Genomic DNA, 16,739 nt, shown 5'->3' with positions numbered 1-16,739 from the left:
TTTGTTGTTACTTTGCACTACACGTTGAGGAATGGTAGAGTGTGGTTAATGGTTGGCTGGGGAAAGGAGGAGCTCGTTACCTCCAATATAAGGAGGAGGATCCAAGATATTGAGATATGCTGATGCCAATTCGCAGTATCTATTATAAGATAGCCCAACAGCAATGTTTTAGAGGTCTAGGACCAGTCAGTTCACCGTCCCCTTAATTAAGACTTGAACATAGAATATATGTATTAGGAACAGGAGTAGGGCATTCAGCCCCTCGAGTCTGCTCCACCATTCAAATAAGATCTGATTGTAACTTTGATTTCACATTCCCACCTACCCCCGATAACCTTTAACCCCCTTGCTTATCAAGAACCTATCTACTTCTGCCTTAAAAATATCCAAAGACACACTTCCTCAAAAGGCATTGGAAGCAGAGTTGCAAAGGCTCACATCCCTATAAGAGAAAAAAATTCTCCTCACCTCTGCCTTAAATGGGCGAACCCTTATTTTTTAAATAGTGACCCCTAGTTCTAGATTCTCCCACTAGGGAAAATATCCTTTCCACATCCACCCTGCCAAGACCCCTCAGGATCTTATATGTTTCAATCAAGTCACCTCTTACACTTCTAAACTCCAGCAATGCAAGCCTAGTCTGTCCAATCTTTCCTCCGAAGACACCCTCCCATTCCAGGTATTAGTCTGGTAAACCTTCTCTGAACTGCTATCAAAGCATTTACATCCTTCCTTAAATAAAGTGACCAATACTGTACACAGTGCTCCAGATGTAGTCTCACTAATGTCCTGTATAACTGAGGCATTACCTCCCTACTTTTGTATTCAATTCCCCTCGCAATAAATAAATACATTCTATTAACTTGCCTAATAACTTGCTATACCTGCATACTAACTTTTTGTGATTCATGCACAAGGATACCCAAATCCATCTGCATCTCAGAGCTCTGCAATCTCTCACCAGTTAGACAATATGCCTCTTTTTTATTCTTCCTGCCAAAATGGACAATTTCACTTTTTCCAACATCATACTCCATTTGCCAGATTTGGCTCACTCACTTAACCTAGCTATATCCCTTTGTTGGCTTCTTATGGTCCTCTTCCTATAGATAGGTTTTCTCCTATCTTTGTGTCATCAGCAAATTTAGCAACCACATCTTCAATCTCTTCATCAGTTACTTAAATAAATTGTAAAAGTTGAGGTCCCAGCACTGATCCCTGTAGCACACCATACGTTACATCTTGCCAACCAAAAAATGACCCATTTATGCCTATTGTTTCCTGTTAGCTAACCAATCTTCTACCCCTACACCATGAGCTTTTATTTTCTACAATAACCTTTGATGTGGCACTTTATTAAATGCCTTCTGGAAATCTAAGTACAGTATATCAACCTTTGTCCACAGCACATGTTACTTCCTCGAAGAACTACAGTAAATTGGTCAAATATGTTTTCCCTTTCACAAAACCATATTGACTCTGTCTTATTATCTTGAATTTTTCCAAGTGCCCTGCTATAATGTTTTTAACAATAATTTCTAACATATTCCCTAACTAGCCTATAGTTTCCTGCTTTCTGCCTCCCTCCCTTTTGGAATAAAGGAGTTGCGTTCACTATTTTCCAATCTAATGGAAACTTCCCTGAATCTAGGCAATTTTGGAAGGTTGAAACAATGCATCAACTATCTCACTAGCCACTTATTTTAAGACCCTAGGATGAAATCTATCAGGACCTGTGGACTTGTCAGCCTGCAGCTCCAACAATTTGCTCAGTACCACTACCCTGGTAATTGTAATTTTCTTGAGTTCCTCCCTCTCTACCATCCCCTGACTTACAGCTATCTCTGGGATGTTACATATACCTTTCACAATGAAGACCGATGCACAATACCTGTTCAATTAATTTGCCATCTCTTTATTTTCTCTTATTCCTGAGACTCACTTTTTCTTTAAGTTTGATACTATCTTTAACTTTTTTAGTTAACCACAGATGGTGGTACTGCCCTTTGGAATTTTTCCTCCTCTTTGGAAAATACATCTATTCTGTGTATTCTGAAATATCCCCTTAAATGTCTGCCACTGTTTATCTATCAACCTATCCCGTAGCCTAATTTGCCAGTTCACTTGAGCTAGCTCTGCTTTCATGCCCTCATAAATGCCCTTATTTAAGCTTGGACCCAGTCTTCTCTTCCCTCAAACTGAATGCAAAATTCCATCATAAGGGTCCCATTTCTGAGGTAATCAATTAATCCTATCTCATTACACAGTACCAGGTCTGGTATAGCCTGCTCTCTGGTTGGCTCCAGAACGTGCTGTTCTAAGAAACAATCCCAAAAATATTCTATAAACTCCTCATCTAGGCTGCCTTTGCCCATTTGGTTTTTCATGTCTATATGTAGGTTAAAATCCCCCATGATTATCACCGTATCTTTCTGATAAGCTCCCATTATCTCTTCCTTGTATGCTTTGTCCTACCACGTAGTTACAATTAGAGGGCTTGTGCACCACTCTCACAAGTGACTCCTTCCCTTTATCATTTCTCACCTCTACCCAAACCGCTTTTACATATTGGTTTCCTGAACTTAGGCCATCCTTTTCTAATGTGCTAATACCATAATTAATTAACAGAGCCACCCCTTCACCTTTTCCTAGCATCCTGTCCTTTCTAAATGTCACATAGCCTTCAATATTCAGATCCCAATCTATGTCATCCTGCAGCCATCTCTCTGTAATGCTATCAAATCATGCTTCTTTATTTCTATTAGTGCTATAAGTTCATCTGTTTAGTTTTGAATGCTATGTGCATTCAGATGTTATGGCACAGCAGATGGTAAATGGATGGGAAACGTAAAACAACTGCCACAACTGTTTTAAAATTTGTATTTATTTTGAGATGCTTGGCTTGAATTCAGTAGTAATAAGACCACCGAATCTTTTAGGTTTCTTACAAAACTAAATTAAACCTTTATTAATAAAAAAATGATTTTAAGCAAATGCATAGATTTACAAATTACTACTATGATAACTCCTAGCTCCCCTAGTTAATCTAACTCCCAGTTATACCTCTGTTAAGGGAACAGTAAAACACACAGATTTTAAAAGACCCAGGCAAAGTAACACAATACACTGAGCAGCCGAATTCAAAGTGAGTTTTCTCCACTTCAGTTCATGTTGACAGCAACTTGAGGCTTAAAGACTGGAGGCTTTTCACACTTGTTAGATCTTGGAATTCTTTCTTTCCTACACACAACCTCATCTCCTTTATACAGTTTTCTCCCTTTTCAATGTAAATCCCATTGTCCCTATATGTATTTTCAACTCTACTTTTCAAATAATAAAAATCCTTCATAGTAACCAATTTTATCAGTAAGCTTTGTGAAAAATAAACACACTGTTTAGCTTCTTATGGCTAAGTGTAACATTTCACCCCCTCTTTTGAAATTCAAACTAATCTAATTTATCTAAAACTGCAAATGTTCCCTTTACACCTCACATCCTAAAACTTCATCCACGTTTGTCTATTTAGCATTTCAAACCAAGCTTCTCTTCTGACACATGAATGCCTGTAGACCAGCTGTCTTTAAATCAGTTAAGATGTGCGCACACACACACACATACACACACACACACACAATTCCCACTTTACAAAAAATCCCAATAACATTATGAAAATTATTATATTTTCCTAACAAGATACAGAGCCTTTAGTTTTGTCCTTTTTACTATTTTTGTAACATTTAGCCTTGACTGCTGATTTACTCTTTGATTTGTACTCTCTATCCCTTCCTGTCATGCTTTGTTTATCTTTTTCCACATTAATACCTTTCTCTCTTGCCTTGTCGCTACTCTTTGATGTACCATATCTTCCCAAATTTAATCCCATGCCCCTACTATTTAGTTTAACACCTTCTCTACTTCCTTAGATACGCAGCTTGCTAAAACATGAGCCCCAGCACAGTTCAGGTGTAGACAGTCCCAACAATATAGCCCCCACTTTCCTCAGTGTTGGCGTCAGTGCCCCATGAACCGGAGCCCATTTCTGCCACACCAGCCTTTGAGCCGTGCATTCATTTCTCTGATCTTATTTACATAGAAACATAGGAGCAGGAGTAGGTCATTCGTCCCTACGAGTCTGCCCCACCATTCAGTATGATCATGGCTGATCCTCCATCTCAACACCATACTCCCACACTCTACACTAAACAAGCATCTTCAATTTTCGATGGTGTTTGGTTTAATGTCATTATAATTGTTTACCGTTTTTAAAATCTATGAAATTAAGATGCTCTAGAATAATAACCCTTTAAATTGTCTTCATTTGAAGAAATAGTTCTTTAACCCTGCACAGCTGATGTTTTCATTCGGGCAAATGTAGGGTAGACTTGTGCCCTTGCCCAAAACTGTTAACTCTCATTTCCTGGGCAATACGTGCATAGGAAACACTTAATGGTGGCTATTAGCTTTGTGCACTACCTGTGACAAAACTAGGTTATTCTTTATAAACAGCTTATAATTGTTGGTACATGTAATGAACCACAAAAAGCCTCCCCCAGTGTGTAGCTATCCTTGTGTCTAGCAGTCAAGCTTACTTGCTCGAAATATTTCTAGCCACTGTCTTGCCATTGTGATGGTAACCCCTCCCCTTTCTTTTTGTATCCTTTATAGTGGATAGCCTAGCATCTTGAGCCTTGTGTTACCTACACTTTGACCTTGGGTCCTCAATCCACCTTACCCTAAGTCAGCATTAAAACTTAAAGCATGTTGATTCTTTACAAGTACTCATAACATAACCTGTGTATAACATTACCTGTTGAAGTGCATTAGTAAAGTAAAACCCCTTTTTTTGTAAATTTGAAACGTGTTTCGTCTTTTTTCAACTGGCATTCCATGTCCATGCAGGTGATACAATAAAATATGTTAAGGGCAACCTAGTGATTTGGAGTGCCAAAATGAAAAACAAGGAGCGACATTAAGCAAAGATATCTGCAGCTCCCTTGTGACGTTGCTAACCAAGTGTCAAAGATTTGTGTGTAAATTTTGTTACAGCACACTTCACATGAAAATTTATTTTAAGCAAATTTTCCATAAATAACCAGCTAATATATATTTTCCTTCAAAACAAAATGAAACAAAAGTCAGCAATTTGGAACTTAGAACAAATCTCATTCACCAGCATAAAATGCCTTTTCAATGGACAGAAGCACAGGTTTTTAAAAGGCACTATATAAATGCAGATTGATGCTGTCATAATGGCTATAGCATGTTACTTCTTTCAAAAAGAGAAAGAAGTTGTCAATCTTTTTTTTTAAAAAGCCAATCTAACTTGCATCTTGAACAGCAAACATTGACCTAGACCAACACACTTATCTGCACAATACTTAACAATTAGATTATGTTGTCTTAAATGAATTCAGCTTATCAGAATGATAAATGCTGTGCCTTAATCCTGTCTTTATGAAACTTTCTGATTTACTGTCAGCATCACCATTGGTAATCCACTAGGTATAGTCATCTAGGGGGTGAAATTGGTCCACACCAGTGAAACGAACTTGGTGAATTAGTCTCAGCCTCTTCTACACGCTTTTTATTTTCCGTTGACTTGGAAAATATTGTCAAGGTGTTTCATTTTGAATCAAGCGAGAGTGAGACTAGGAAATGAGTCTTCAAACAGAATTTTTATAGTCTTGTTATCGTCAGCTGAAAGAAGATCAGGCGGGATGAAAAACCAGCTTCCAATTATGCGCTGATTGCATAAATCTATTTTGGCCCCCCTTTCCCACCCCATGTGCATGCACATACTTCAAAGCTATATCTGAAATATACTCCTGACCCAGGTTTCATCCCAATGGCAAGAACTAAGGAAGCAGCTGCCAATCTTCCGAATCTTAACTGAACAATTAGTTTCTAATTGATCTCAGGAAATGTCTTTTTGGCCCACTTTCCCCTGGGGACTAGTTTTAAAAGGACAGGCCAGGTTAAGCATAACTCCATTTTAACAGCTACTTCTCACAACCCTTTTATAAATTCCAGACTAACAGTGAGAGCACAGCAGCTATTATAATATAAAAAAGGCATGTTAATCTAGATATATTGGTTGAAATTTTATAACAAAACTATCCATAATTCAGCACAAACCATATTATTTGGCAGTTCCACTCAGAATGCACATAAGGATGGCTGATAGGGGAATGAAAATGCCATACTGATCAAGTAGATGTTTACATCAGAGGCTGAAGTGCATTGTTGGGGCAGAGTGATAGACCTCTGTGTGACCCCTGTGTACCAGCTGACCTGAGTGGGTTTGGCACCATTTGCAATTAGATTTTTTGAAAAATACTACTCTGGAGCATTGATTTTCCTCAGTCAACTCATTCTGAAAAATATGAAAACATGGAAGAAATTATAATTTAAAGATCGAAATAGGACAAACTGCTAATGAGATATTTACAGCATTGTCTGCTGAAGCAAATGAGATTGTGACAAATATATCGATATGTTTATAGGCTTCTTGGAAATCTAGAAGTAATTAAATTTGTCTTTATTTAATAAAATTTAAAACACAGGGGCAGATTGGCTTCAGACAACATGCAAAGAATGATTGCAATTGAAGTATTGATGTGGCATACTATTGTATTATCCTTGGTGTATACAAAGTTATAATTTTTAAAACAGCATTGTGATTAATTAGCAAAATTATTGCAGTTAATAAGGCATCAGCGGATTTGTTCTGGCATGACTCTCTGGCTGTGTGAAAGCCTGTGTGCATGCATTATATCAGGAGCTACATATGCATTGTTATTGCCTTCAGGAGGCTGAAATTAGTTTTCCAGAATTTTTTTCTCTTTTTCTTTAGAGTAGGGATCCATTTTATTCTATTTTGTTTCTTCCTCTTGTTTCCACGGCTGTTGGTGGGTGAGGATGATTGGAAGTTGCAACACAGCCGAATGGGACAGACTTAATGTACCAGCTGATCTTTGTCAGTCTTTTTCTCATTTTGTATGCCTATAAATTGATTTTTAATGAATGGTATATTGGAGAACTCATGAATACTAACTTTTAAAAACACTTCTTTAAATCACTAAAGGGGCGAGCAAATACCACAAAAGCAGCTCCTGCCCTGTCCTCCAAACCCCCAGCCCATTGAGCAGCCTTGCTGGCTCTTCATCCATCCTACTATTAGGCCCCCCAAAATAAATTTATATAATAAAATTCACACAATGTAGCAACAAGCACCTTCCCCTATTTTACAATATTTGGAACAGCTTTCCTTTCTTTGGCACTTAAGAATTACCTTATGCTCTGTTCCTGTAGCTTACGCCGTTAACCCAAGCCTTGGGTGAAATCATCCTAGATTTGCAGTAGCGGGTGGGTAAAACGATGTTAGACGGTTGGTTTCACGTCATCCCAATTATTTATACATTCCTGGGAAACGTACCATTTCCATGGCAGGCAGGCTCTGACTTGCCTGCCACGCCATTGCCTCGCCACTTCATCACACTAGGCACCACATTTAAAGTAAAGCTGCACTTAGTGTTTCCAGTCCAGGACTACAGCAAAGATGACATGGCTCTGAAAGGCAAGAAAACTGCAGCCTTTGAGTGCCCTTTGGATGCTATGGAGGCCTGCTGTGATGTCCTCCATCCCCATTCTGGTCCCAGAAGGGGCAGTAACATTATCACTATGTCTTGGTAGGCGATGGCAGTGGTGATCAGTACCAATGCTGCACAGAAGAGGTTGGCTATCCAATGCAGATCTAGGATGAATGATCTCATCCGTGCAGCCTGGGTATGGCAACCATCTCATCACTTTAAACTCTCATACTCAAGCCCATCACACATTCACTGGCATCGCACTCACTGCCAGCTCAAGGGACATCACCATCCATTCTTACACACATACCCTCACATTTCCCTCTGGCCTCATCTCCTCTGGAGACTGCCTCCTCAGGCATCACCATCTTGAGGCCACTTGCACAGATCAACATGTGCCCCTACACACACCCTGGCTTATCCCCCTTCCCTAGTACAGCCCTCATCCTGCAGCCTCTTCCCTTGCCTGGGGCCACTTCTCCCCCTTCGCTAAGCAAGCCCTAGCCCTGAACTCATTGAAAAGCCAGCCACATACGGCTGATCTGGTAGGTAGAGACCGGCTGTGAGTACCATTGAAAGTGATGTAGTGCTGCCTGTGAAGCCTGGTGCTGACAACTGCGTGTGCTGACCGAAGCAAGGTAGGCGAACAAACCTTGAAATCCAAAGTGAAGTGCAGCCCGCCAGGTGCACGTCGCTTATGTGCTGTTGTGAAACACGTTGGTGTGTTTTCCCGCCGATGTGGATGAATGATCCAGCGGGGAGGCGGTGCTCGATTCCAACGGGCAAGCCTAATGATACGCTGATTTATTACAATGAGGTTCCCGACCTCCAATGGCGGGAAACACGGCCCACCATTGGTGGGCTGAACTGGTTTCACTCCATCGTGAAACCGATTGTGCCATTTTGTCTGCTCATGCCACCGAACATGCGCAATGCTGGCGGGCACAGAAAATCCTGACCCTTGGTTCCTGATATTTTCAAGACCCTATATTTTTTTCTTCACCCTACATATATGTGCAATCAATGCTGAATCTGGATAGTGCCATTTCTAGATCCCAATATTCATTCTGCAGTCAGCAAATTCCAGTCTCTCCATCCCCAACGTGTGTTATTAGGGGAGCTTATTTTGCTTCCACATCCGAAACTCCAAGCCACCAACTCCATCTTGACCTCCCTCTATCCACTTCATTCATCAAAACTATGATTTCCCCTGGATTTACCCTCTACCTGCTAATCCTTCCATCCTCCCCTCATCCTCCGTATTCAGCTTCTCCAGCACTTGCATGTGTTACTCCAGCAGTCTATCTTTGAACTCACTTCCAGGTGGACCTTGCCCATCCCGAAAACATGATAGCCAGTGAGCCCATGTAAATGGGGAGGTCATCGTTGGCTGTCCCTTGATTCAAGGATGCCGTCTACTCAGGCTCATGATTTGATGCCATGACTCTTCTGAACAGGCCAATTCTCGACTTGCAGATCCTTGGGCACATTTACACCCCTTTGACTACATAATCCCTTATTAAAAACAACCTTTCATTCAAGTGTTTAATCCCTTATGAAAAAAACAAACATTGGAATCCATAGTCCTACTTCAAAGAGTCTATAACTGCTTGTAAATGTTTATTAAACTGTGAAATGGCAGGCACCACACTATAACAATCGAAAGCTGTGAAATCAGACATGCTGCACTAATTTAGTAAAGGAAACCCTCAGCCTTTATGTCAAAAGGCAGAGTGAAATAGGGAGCAATGATTTGTTTTTAACACTCCATGGTCGTCTTCAAAGATTTAAAGGGTAGGGGCTTTAAATGCCTTGATAGTTGCTTTTGACAATTCCAATGAGTAATGCACTTTTTACATTCATGTCCACATTTAACAATCCCAAAGGGCACTTTACCTCTCCCAAAGGTGCCCAGGACCATATCTAAAGGAGAACCCTAACTCTTCAAATGGGTACCCCATCTCTCTAAAGGACTCCGCAAGGTTTAGACCTGCTCCTACCAGGTCTACTCTGCACATGTTGCATTTCCCACTAATGACTATTGAAAATCAGACATGCCTGGAGGTAGCTGCCTCCGCAAAATGTGTACACACAAACCCCGACCTGACCCCCATTCCCACCCCTGTGAAAATAATAGTTGCCATGTTTGAACAAAGAACAAAGAAAAGTACAGCACAGGAACAGGCCCTTCAGCCCTCCTAGCCTACGCCGATCATATTGCCCGTCAACTAAAACATTTTGCACTTCCAGGGTCCATATCCCTCTATTCCCAACCTATTCATGTATTTGTCAAGCTGCCTCTTAAACACCACTATCGTACCTGCTTCCACCACCTCCCCTGGCAGCAAATTCCAGACACTCACTACCCTCTGTGTAAAAAAACTTGCCCCGAACATCTCCTCTATAGTTTTCTCCTCTCACCTTAAATCTATCTCCCCTAGTAATTGACTCTTCCACCCTGGGCAAAAGCTTCTGACTATCTACTCTGTCCATGCCACTCATAATTTTGTAAACTTCTATCAAGTCGCCCCTCAATCTCCGTCGCTCTAGTGAGAACAATCTGAGTTTCTCCAACCTCTCCTCATAGCTAATAACCTCCAGACCAGGCAGCATCCTGGTAAACCTCCTCTGCATCCTCTCCAATGCCTCCATATCCTTCTGGTAATGTGGCGACCAGAATTGCACGCAATATTCCAAGTGTGGCCTAACCAAGGTTCTATACAGCTGCAGCATGACTTCCCAGCTTTTCTTCTCAATACCCCTGCCAATGAAGGCAAGCATGCCATATGCCTTCCTGACTACCTTATCCACCTGCATTGCCACTTTCAGTGACCTGTGGACCTGTACACCCAGATCCCTCTGCCTGTCAATGCAATTAAGGGTTCTGCCATTTACTGTATAATTCCTGCCTGTATTAGACTTTCCAAAATGCATTACATCGCATTTGTCCGGATTAAACTCCATCTGCCATTTCTCTGCCCAAGTCTCCAACCGATCTATATCCCGTTGTATCCTTTGACAATCCTCTTCACTATCTGCAACTCCTCCAACCTTAGTGTCGTCTGCAAACTTACTAATTAGCCCAGTTACATTTTCCTCCAAATCATTTATGTATACTACAAACAGCAAAGGTCCCAGCACTGATCCCTGCGGAACTCCACTAGTCACAGCTCTCTATTCAGAAAAGCACCCTTCCACTGCTACCCTCTGTCTTCTATGACCAAGCCAATTCTGTATCCATCTTGCCAGCTCACCTCTGATCCTGTGCGACTTTACCTTCTGTACCAGTCTGCCATGAGGGACCTTGTCAAAGGCCTTACTGAAATCTATGTATATAACATCCACTGCCCTTCCATCGTCGATCATCTTTGTCACTTCCTTGAAAAACTCGATCAAGTTAGTGAGACACGACCTCCCCTTCACAAAACCATGCTTCCAAATGGTAGTAAATCCTGTCACGAAGAATCTTCTCCAATAATTTCCCTACCACTGACGTAAGGCTCACCAGCCTGTAATTTCCTGGATTATTCCTGCTACCCTTCTTAAACAATGGAACAACATTGGCCATTCTCCAGTCCTCTGGGACCTCACCCGTAGCCAGTGAGGATACAATGATTTCTGTCAAGGCCCCAGCAATCTCCTCCCTTGCCTCCCTCAGTACTCTGGGGTAGATCCCATCTGGCCCTGGGGACTTATCCACCTTAATATTCTTCAAGACGCCTAATACCTCCTCTTTTTTGATCTCAACATGATCCAGGCTATCTACACATTCTTCCCTAGATAAATCGACAGCTAGTTTGAAGACTGGACTTCTGGATTTTGGCTTCCTCTGCCATTTGTACAATGATGGAGGGGTGTTCCGTGATTGGAAAATCCAGACCAGTGTCCATTCCATCAAAATTGATTTTGCAGATATTTTGCCTGAATGTTTGTGGAGCCAGATTCAAGAAGGACACTAGTGTTTGTTCAATGGTTCTTCCGTTGAAACTGGAGGATGCGGCAGATGCATTACTGATGGAATTTCTCAAATACTAATGGAATTTCTCCAATGCTCTAATGTGTCGCCAATACATAGCCCAGGTCTCACTGCAGTACAGGAATGTGGTGACAGTAACTGCTCTGTATACTAGGCTGCTGGTTAACCTCTAGGCCATTTATTTCAGAATAGTTCATAGGATTGGTGTCTCACTGGCAACATCGGTTAGACACTACCTCAAAAGCATCTGGTGAGGAAAACATTTATTTTATCCTCGCCTCCCATTTTATTCACTTTCAGCCAGGTGTGCACCTTTTGTTCGTAATTATACCAGTCCTCTTTCTTAGGGTTGAATTTGCCCATTGTCCCCAAATCTGCCTTCAGTGCCATTTTTCAATTACATGCCATGCTGACTCACTGTGTATCTGAATACAACATGTATATAAAATTCTTTGAGAATATCAGTGTGCATTTGCAGATGAGGGAAATATTGGATGTTGTATATTTGGATTTCATAAATTGTTTGATTGGAGCCCTAATAAAAGAAGTGACAGAAATCAGACAGGAATACATGTCCTGTTTTTAATTAGTCAGGTGCGCTCTGTATTCTTTACAGATCTCTGAGCCTTTCTTCTTTTCCTTTTACATAAATTATTAGGACAAAGGCACAAGAGAAATAAAATTGAAGTTTTCTGATACTAAAAATGGAAGCACAGCAAATCAGAGAAAGAATGCAAATTATTCCAGGAGGTCATTAGCAGATCAGAGCACACGGCAGCAAAATGTGAAATATGGGAGAAGAATTTCCACAGCAATTTTTAAGCATAATTGGAGCATATATTCAGGGAAACTAATATCCTGTGGCTGGTTTCCGAACTTAAAATTAATCCTTACCTCCCCTCTCCCCACAAATTCTCTTGTGCTTTTAGTCCCTTCCTGCAATCCCTCCAGTGCATCCCAAGTAAGCTCACTTCAGCGTATAATAATGGGGGTCAGTGATGTCGAAGTTAGGAGTTTCCTATTTTTAGCTATTAAAACTCACAGTTAATTAGAAGATGCCGCTGTTGCCAGAATCAGCTGAGAGGAGGAAGTGCAAAGTTTCTGATCCTGAATCGTGAGTGAGTAATATTTGCAATTATTTTTTGCCATTCTATCTGGATAGGTTGTAACTTGCTTCTGATAAGTGTGAGATCACAGGGAGGTAGTCATGCTGCCCAACCACGGTGAGGGTTTCTCAGGAGGCTATCCTTGTACACTTATTATCATGGAGGAGAAGGAGGAGCAGCATAGGTTGGATAAAGGAAGCATTTAGGAGGATGAACCCTACCAGTTTCTTGCCCCCTCTGCACCCCGTCCTCTAAGAATATATAGGCACAACAGGTCATATATGGATCCTCAGTAAGCTTTACCAAAGAAGCAATTGGGCTTCTCTGCCACCTATTGCATACAAATTTGCAACATCTGTCTGCACAGTGCTCTCTTTGCCTAAAAAGGTGATGCCCACATTCAACTTTTGTAGCAGAGATTCATTCCTGGCAGTCACTCCTTAGACAGCACTATTCAAACGCACTACCATCTAGAAGGACAATGGCAGCAGACACATTGGAACACCACCACCTGGATGTTCCCCTCCAAGCCAGTCACCATCATGACTTGGAAATATATCGCCGTTCCTTTTCTGTCGCTGTATCGAAATCCTGGGACTCCCTCCCTAACAGTACTGTGGGTGTACCTACGCCATATGGACTGCAGTGGTTCAAGAAGACAGCTCACCACCACCTTCTCAAGGGCAGTTAGGGATGGGCAATAAAAGCTGGTCCAACCAGTGATGCCCACATCCCGTGAAAGAATTTAAAAAATGAGGAACTCTATATTAGCTGAGATGCAGGTGTGGAAATGCATTTGACAAGTGACTGGGACACTTTATAGGTGTAGGTGGAGAAAGCATCATGTTTAACATCAGCAAGGGTGCAGCAACATACAATCATCCAGTATTACAGGGTAGCTGGTTTTCCTCGAGTCTAAGATACAGTCAATGATACCCATGTTCCTTTACAATCTCTTAGAGAAAATCCCTTGAGCCACTTTGACATGATTTTCTGCCCTGAAGATGTAACAATGTGTGGCTTGTGGGCGATAAAGTCTGTCTTAATAGAATCTACTGAGTGGCCAGAAGAGCAGCAGTTGAATTTTACAATGAAACATCTACCCCTTCAAGTGTGGTCATTGAAACGCCATTGGAATCTTAAGGGAATGGTTTTGCTGCATAGCTTGGTCAGGCAGTGCTCTGCAGTATGCTGCAGATCAAGTGTCATCTGTACTCTGCTTTGCTCTGAACATCTAGGAAATGGTCAATTTCATGAATGTTTAAATTGATGAAACTGCGCTAACAATCCTTCAACTGAGAGTGAGAATAATAGTTATGGGGAGCTTACATAATTAATTGTGCTTTGTGGCAAGGAGTAATTGAAAGTGGCACTGTTATATCTTAAGAGAAAATTGGGTAAACATTTGAAGCAATCAAAATGCAGGGCTAAATGGAGATAAAATAGCAGTGGGATTAGTTTTGGAAGACTTGATCAGCAAGGGGCGTGCGAGGAGACCGGTGACTATGCCGGAGTGAGATGGGGAATGAGTGAATAGCGAATTAGGTTTGCGTGGCAGTTCAGTGCATGGGGGAAAGAGGTGTGATATACATAGTTAATTGAGTGAGTAATTAAATTAAATTAATTAAGTAACAATGGCAGGACAGGTATTATGTTGCAGCTGTGAAATATGGGAGCTTTTGGATGCCAAAGCGATCCATGACAATTGTATCTGCAGTAAGTGTAAGCAGCTGGAGGAATTCCAGATCAGGATTGTTGATCTGGAAGCTGAACTGCAGACACTGTGCAACATAAGGGAGTGGAGAAACACCTGGACATTTTCAACCATAAGACGGCCAAGCCTTTTAGAAGAGGATTTTCTGCTTTGGTCAGCAATGGGGGACAGGAGGGTGATGATGATGAGTATGGCAAGTAATGGGGCTGAGCAGACAGAGTGGAGGAGCCACAGACTTTGCAATTGTCCAACAGATTTGAGGCGCTCACAACCTATGCGGACAAAAGTGATGTCTGCAAGGTGGATGAGCAGGCTGGCCATAGCACCATGGTGCAGGAAGCTGTTCAAGTAGTGGGAGCAAACATGAATGTAGTTGTAGTGGGAGGTTGACACTGTTCTCTGCAGCAAAGACAGAGTCCAGAAGGCTGTGTTGACTGTCCGGTGCCAGGGTTCAGGATGTCTGCTCAGGGCTGGAGAGGAACTTGCAGTGGGAGGGGGAGGATCCAGAAATTGTGGTCCATGTAGGTACCAACAACATAAGCAGGGCAAGGAAGGAGGTTCCGCATAGTCATTTATGAGAAGCTAGGTACCAAATTAAGAAGCAGAACCTCAAATAATCTCTATTATTATCTGAGCCACATGCAAATTGGCATAAGGCAAATAAGATTAGCGAGATGAATGCATGACACAAAGACTGATGTGGGAGAAGTGGGTTCCGGTTCATGGAGCACTGACACCAGTACTGGGGAAACTGGGAGCTGTACCATTGGGACAGCCTACACCTGAATTGTGCTGGGATGTGTGTTCTTGTGAATCACGTAATTAGGGAGGTAGAGATGGCTTTAAACTAAACAATGGTGGGTGAGGAATCAAGCTTGGGTAGATGTGGCAAATCAAGGCAGGGCACCATAATAGTCATATGGGAGATGAGGATCACAGAGTAGCAGGAAGGGACAGAGAGATAAAACTTAAGAATACACCAATAGTCAAGACTAGATGTTACAAAGATAACAAAAAGACAAAACTAAAGGATGTGTATCTGTGCATTGCATTCATAACGATGTAAATTAATTGATAGTGCATCTTGAAGTAAATCACAGAATCACACAGTGCAGAAGAGGCCCTTCGGCCCATCGAGTCTGCACCGACACGTGAGAAACACCTGATCTACCTACCTAATCCCATTTACCAGCACTTGGCCCATAGCCTTGAATGTTATGACATGCCAAGTGCTTATCCAGGTACTTTTCAACCTGCCTCCACCACCCACCCAGGCAGTGCATTCCAGATCATCACCACCCTCTGGGTAAAAAAGTTTTCCCTCACATCCCCCCTAAACCTCCTGCCCCTCACCTTGAACTTATGTCCCCTCGTGACTGACCCTTCAACTAAGGGGAACAGCTGCTCCCTATCCACCCTGTCCATGCCCCTCATAATCTTATACGCCTCGATCAGGTCACCCCTCAGTCTTCTCTGCTCCAGTGAAAACAACCCAAGTCTATCCAACCTCTCTTCATAACTTAAATGTTTCATCCCAGGCAACATCCTGGTGAATCTCCTCTGCACCCCCTCCAGTGCAATCACATCCTTCCTATAATGTGGTGACCAGAACTGCACACAGTACTTCAGCTGTGGCCTCACCAAGGTTCTATACAACTTCAACATGACCTCCCTACTTTTGTAATCTATGCCTTGATTGATAAAGGCAAGTGTCCCATATGCCTTTTTCACCACCCCACTAACATGCCCCTCTGCCTTCAGAGATCTATGGACACACACCAAGGTCCCTTTGTTCCTCAGAACTTCCTAGTGTCATGCCGTTCATTGAATACTTCCTTGTCAAATTATTCCTTCCAAAGTGTACCACCTCACACTTCTCAGTGTTAAATTCCATCTTCCACTTATCTGCCCATTTGACTATCCCATCTATATCTTCTTGTAACCCAAAGTATATAAGAAGATACATTGGGTGCTTGTGGTAAAGGGATGGCAATAATCATATATGATTTTAATCTACATATAAACTCGAAAAATCAGATTGGCAGTAGTAGCCTGGATGAAGAGTTCATAGAATACTTTCAAGATAGTTCTTTTAGAGCAGCACGTTCTGGAACCACTAGAGAGCAGGTGATATTAGACTGGGTATTGTGTAAAGTGACCGGATTAATTAATGCCCTCAGAGTGGAGGTGCCCCTAGGTTGCAGTGACCAAAAAATGATTGAATTTTACATCCAGTTTTTTAAACTTAAATAGGGGCAACTATGTGGGCATGAAAGCTGAGCTAGCTGAAGTGAACTGGGGTACTAGGCTAGGGGATGGATCAATAGAGAAGCAGTGACAGACATTTAAGGGGA

General features: G+C 41.8%; 1 protein-coding gene across 3 annotated transcripts in view; it reads left to right on the top strand.

The window, feature by feature from the left end:
- Positions 1 to 16,739, top strand: part of atp10b (ATPase phospholipid transporting 10B) — a 368,600-nt gene that overhangs the window by 242,191 nt on the left and 109,670 nt on the right. The window lies entirely within an intron of this gene.

Source organism: Cetorhinus maximus, chromosome 10 (assembly GCF_964194155.1).
Source record: "Cetorhinus maximus chromosome 10, sCetMax3.hap1.1, whole genome shotgun sequence".
Lineage (NCBI taxonomy): Eukaryota > Metazoa > Chordata > Chondrichthyes > Lamniformes > Cetorhinidae > Cetorhinus > Cetorhinus maximus.
The sequence above is the reverse complement of the archived record's forward strand: the minus strand, read 5'-3'. Positions and strand labels throughout refer to the sequence as shown.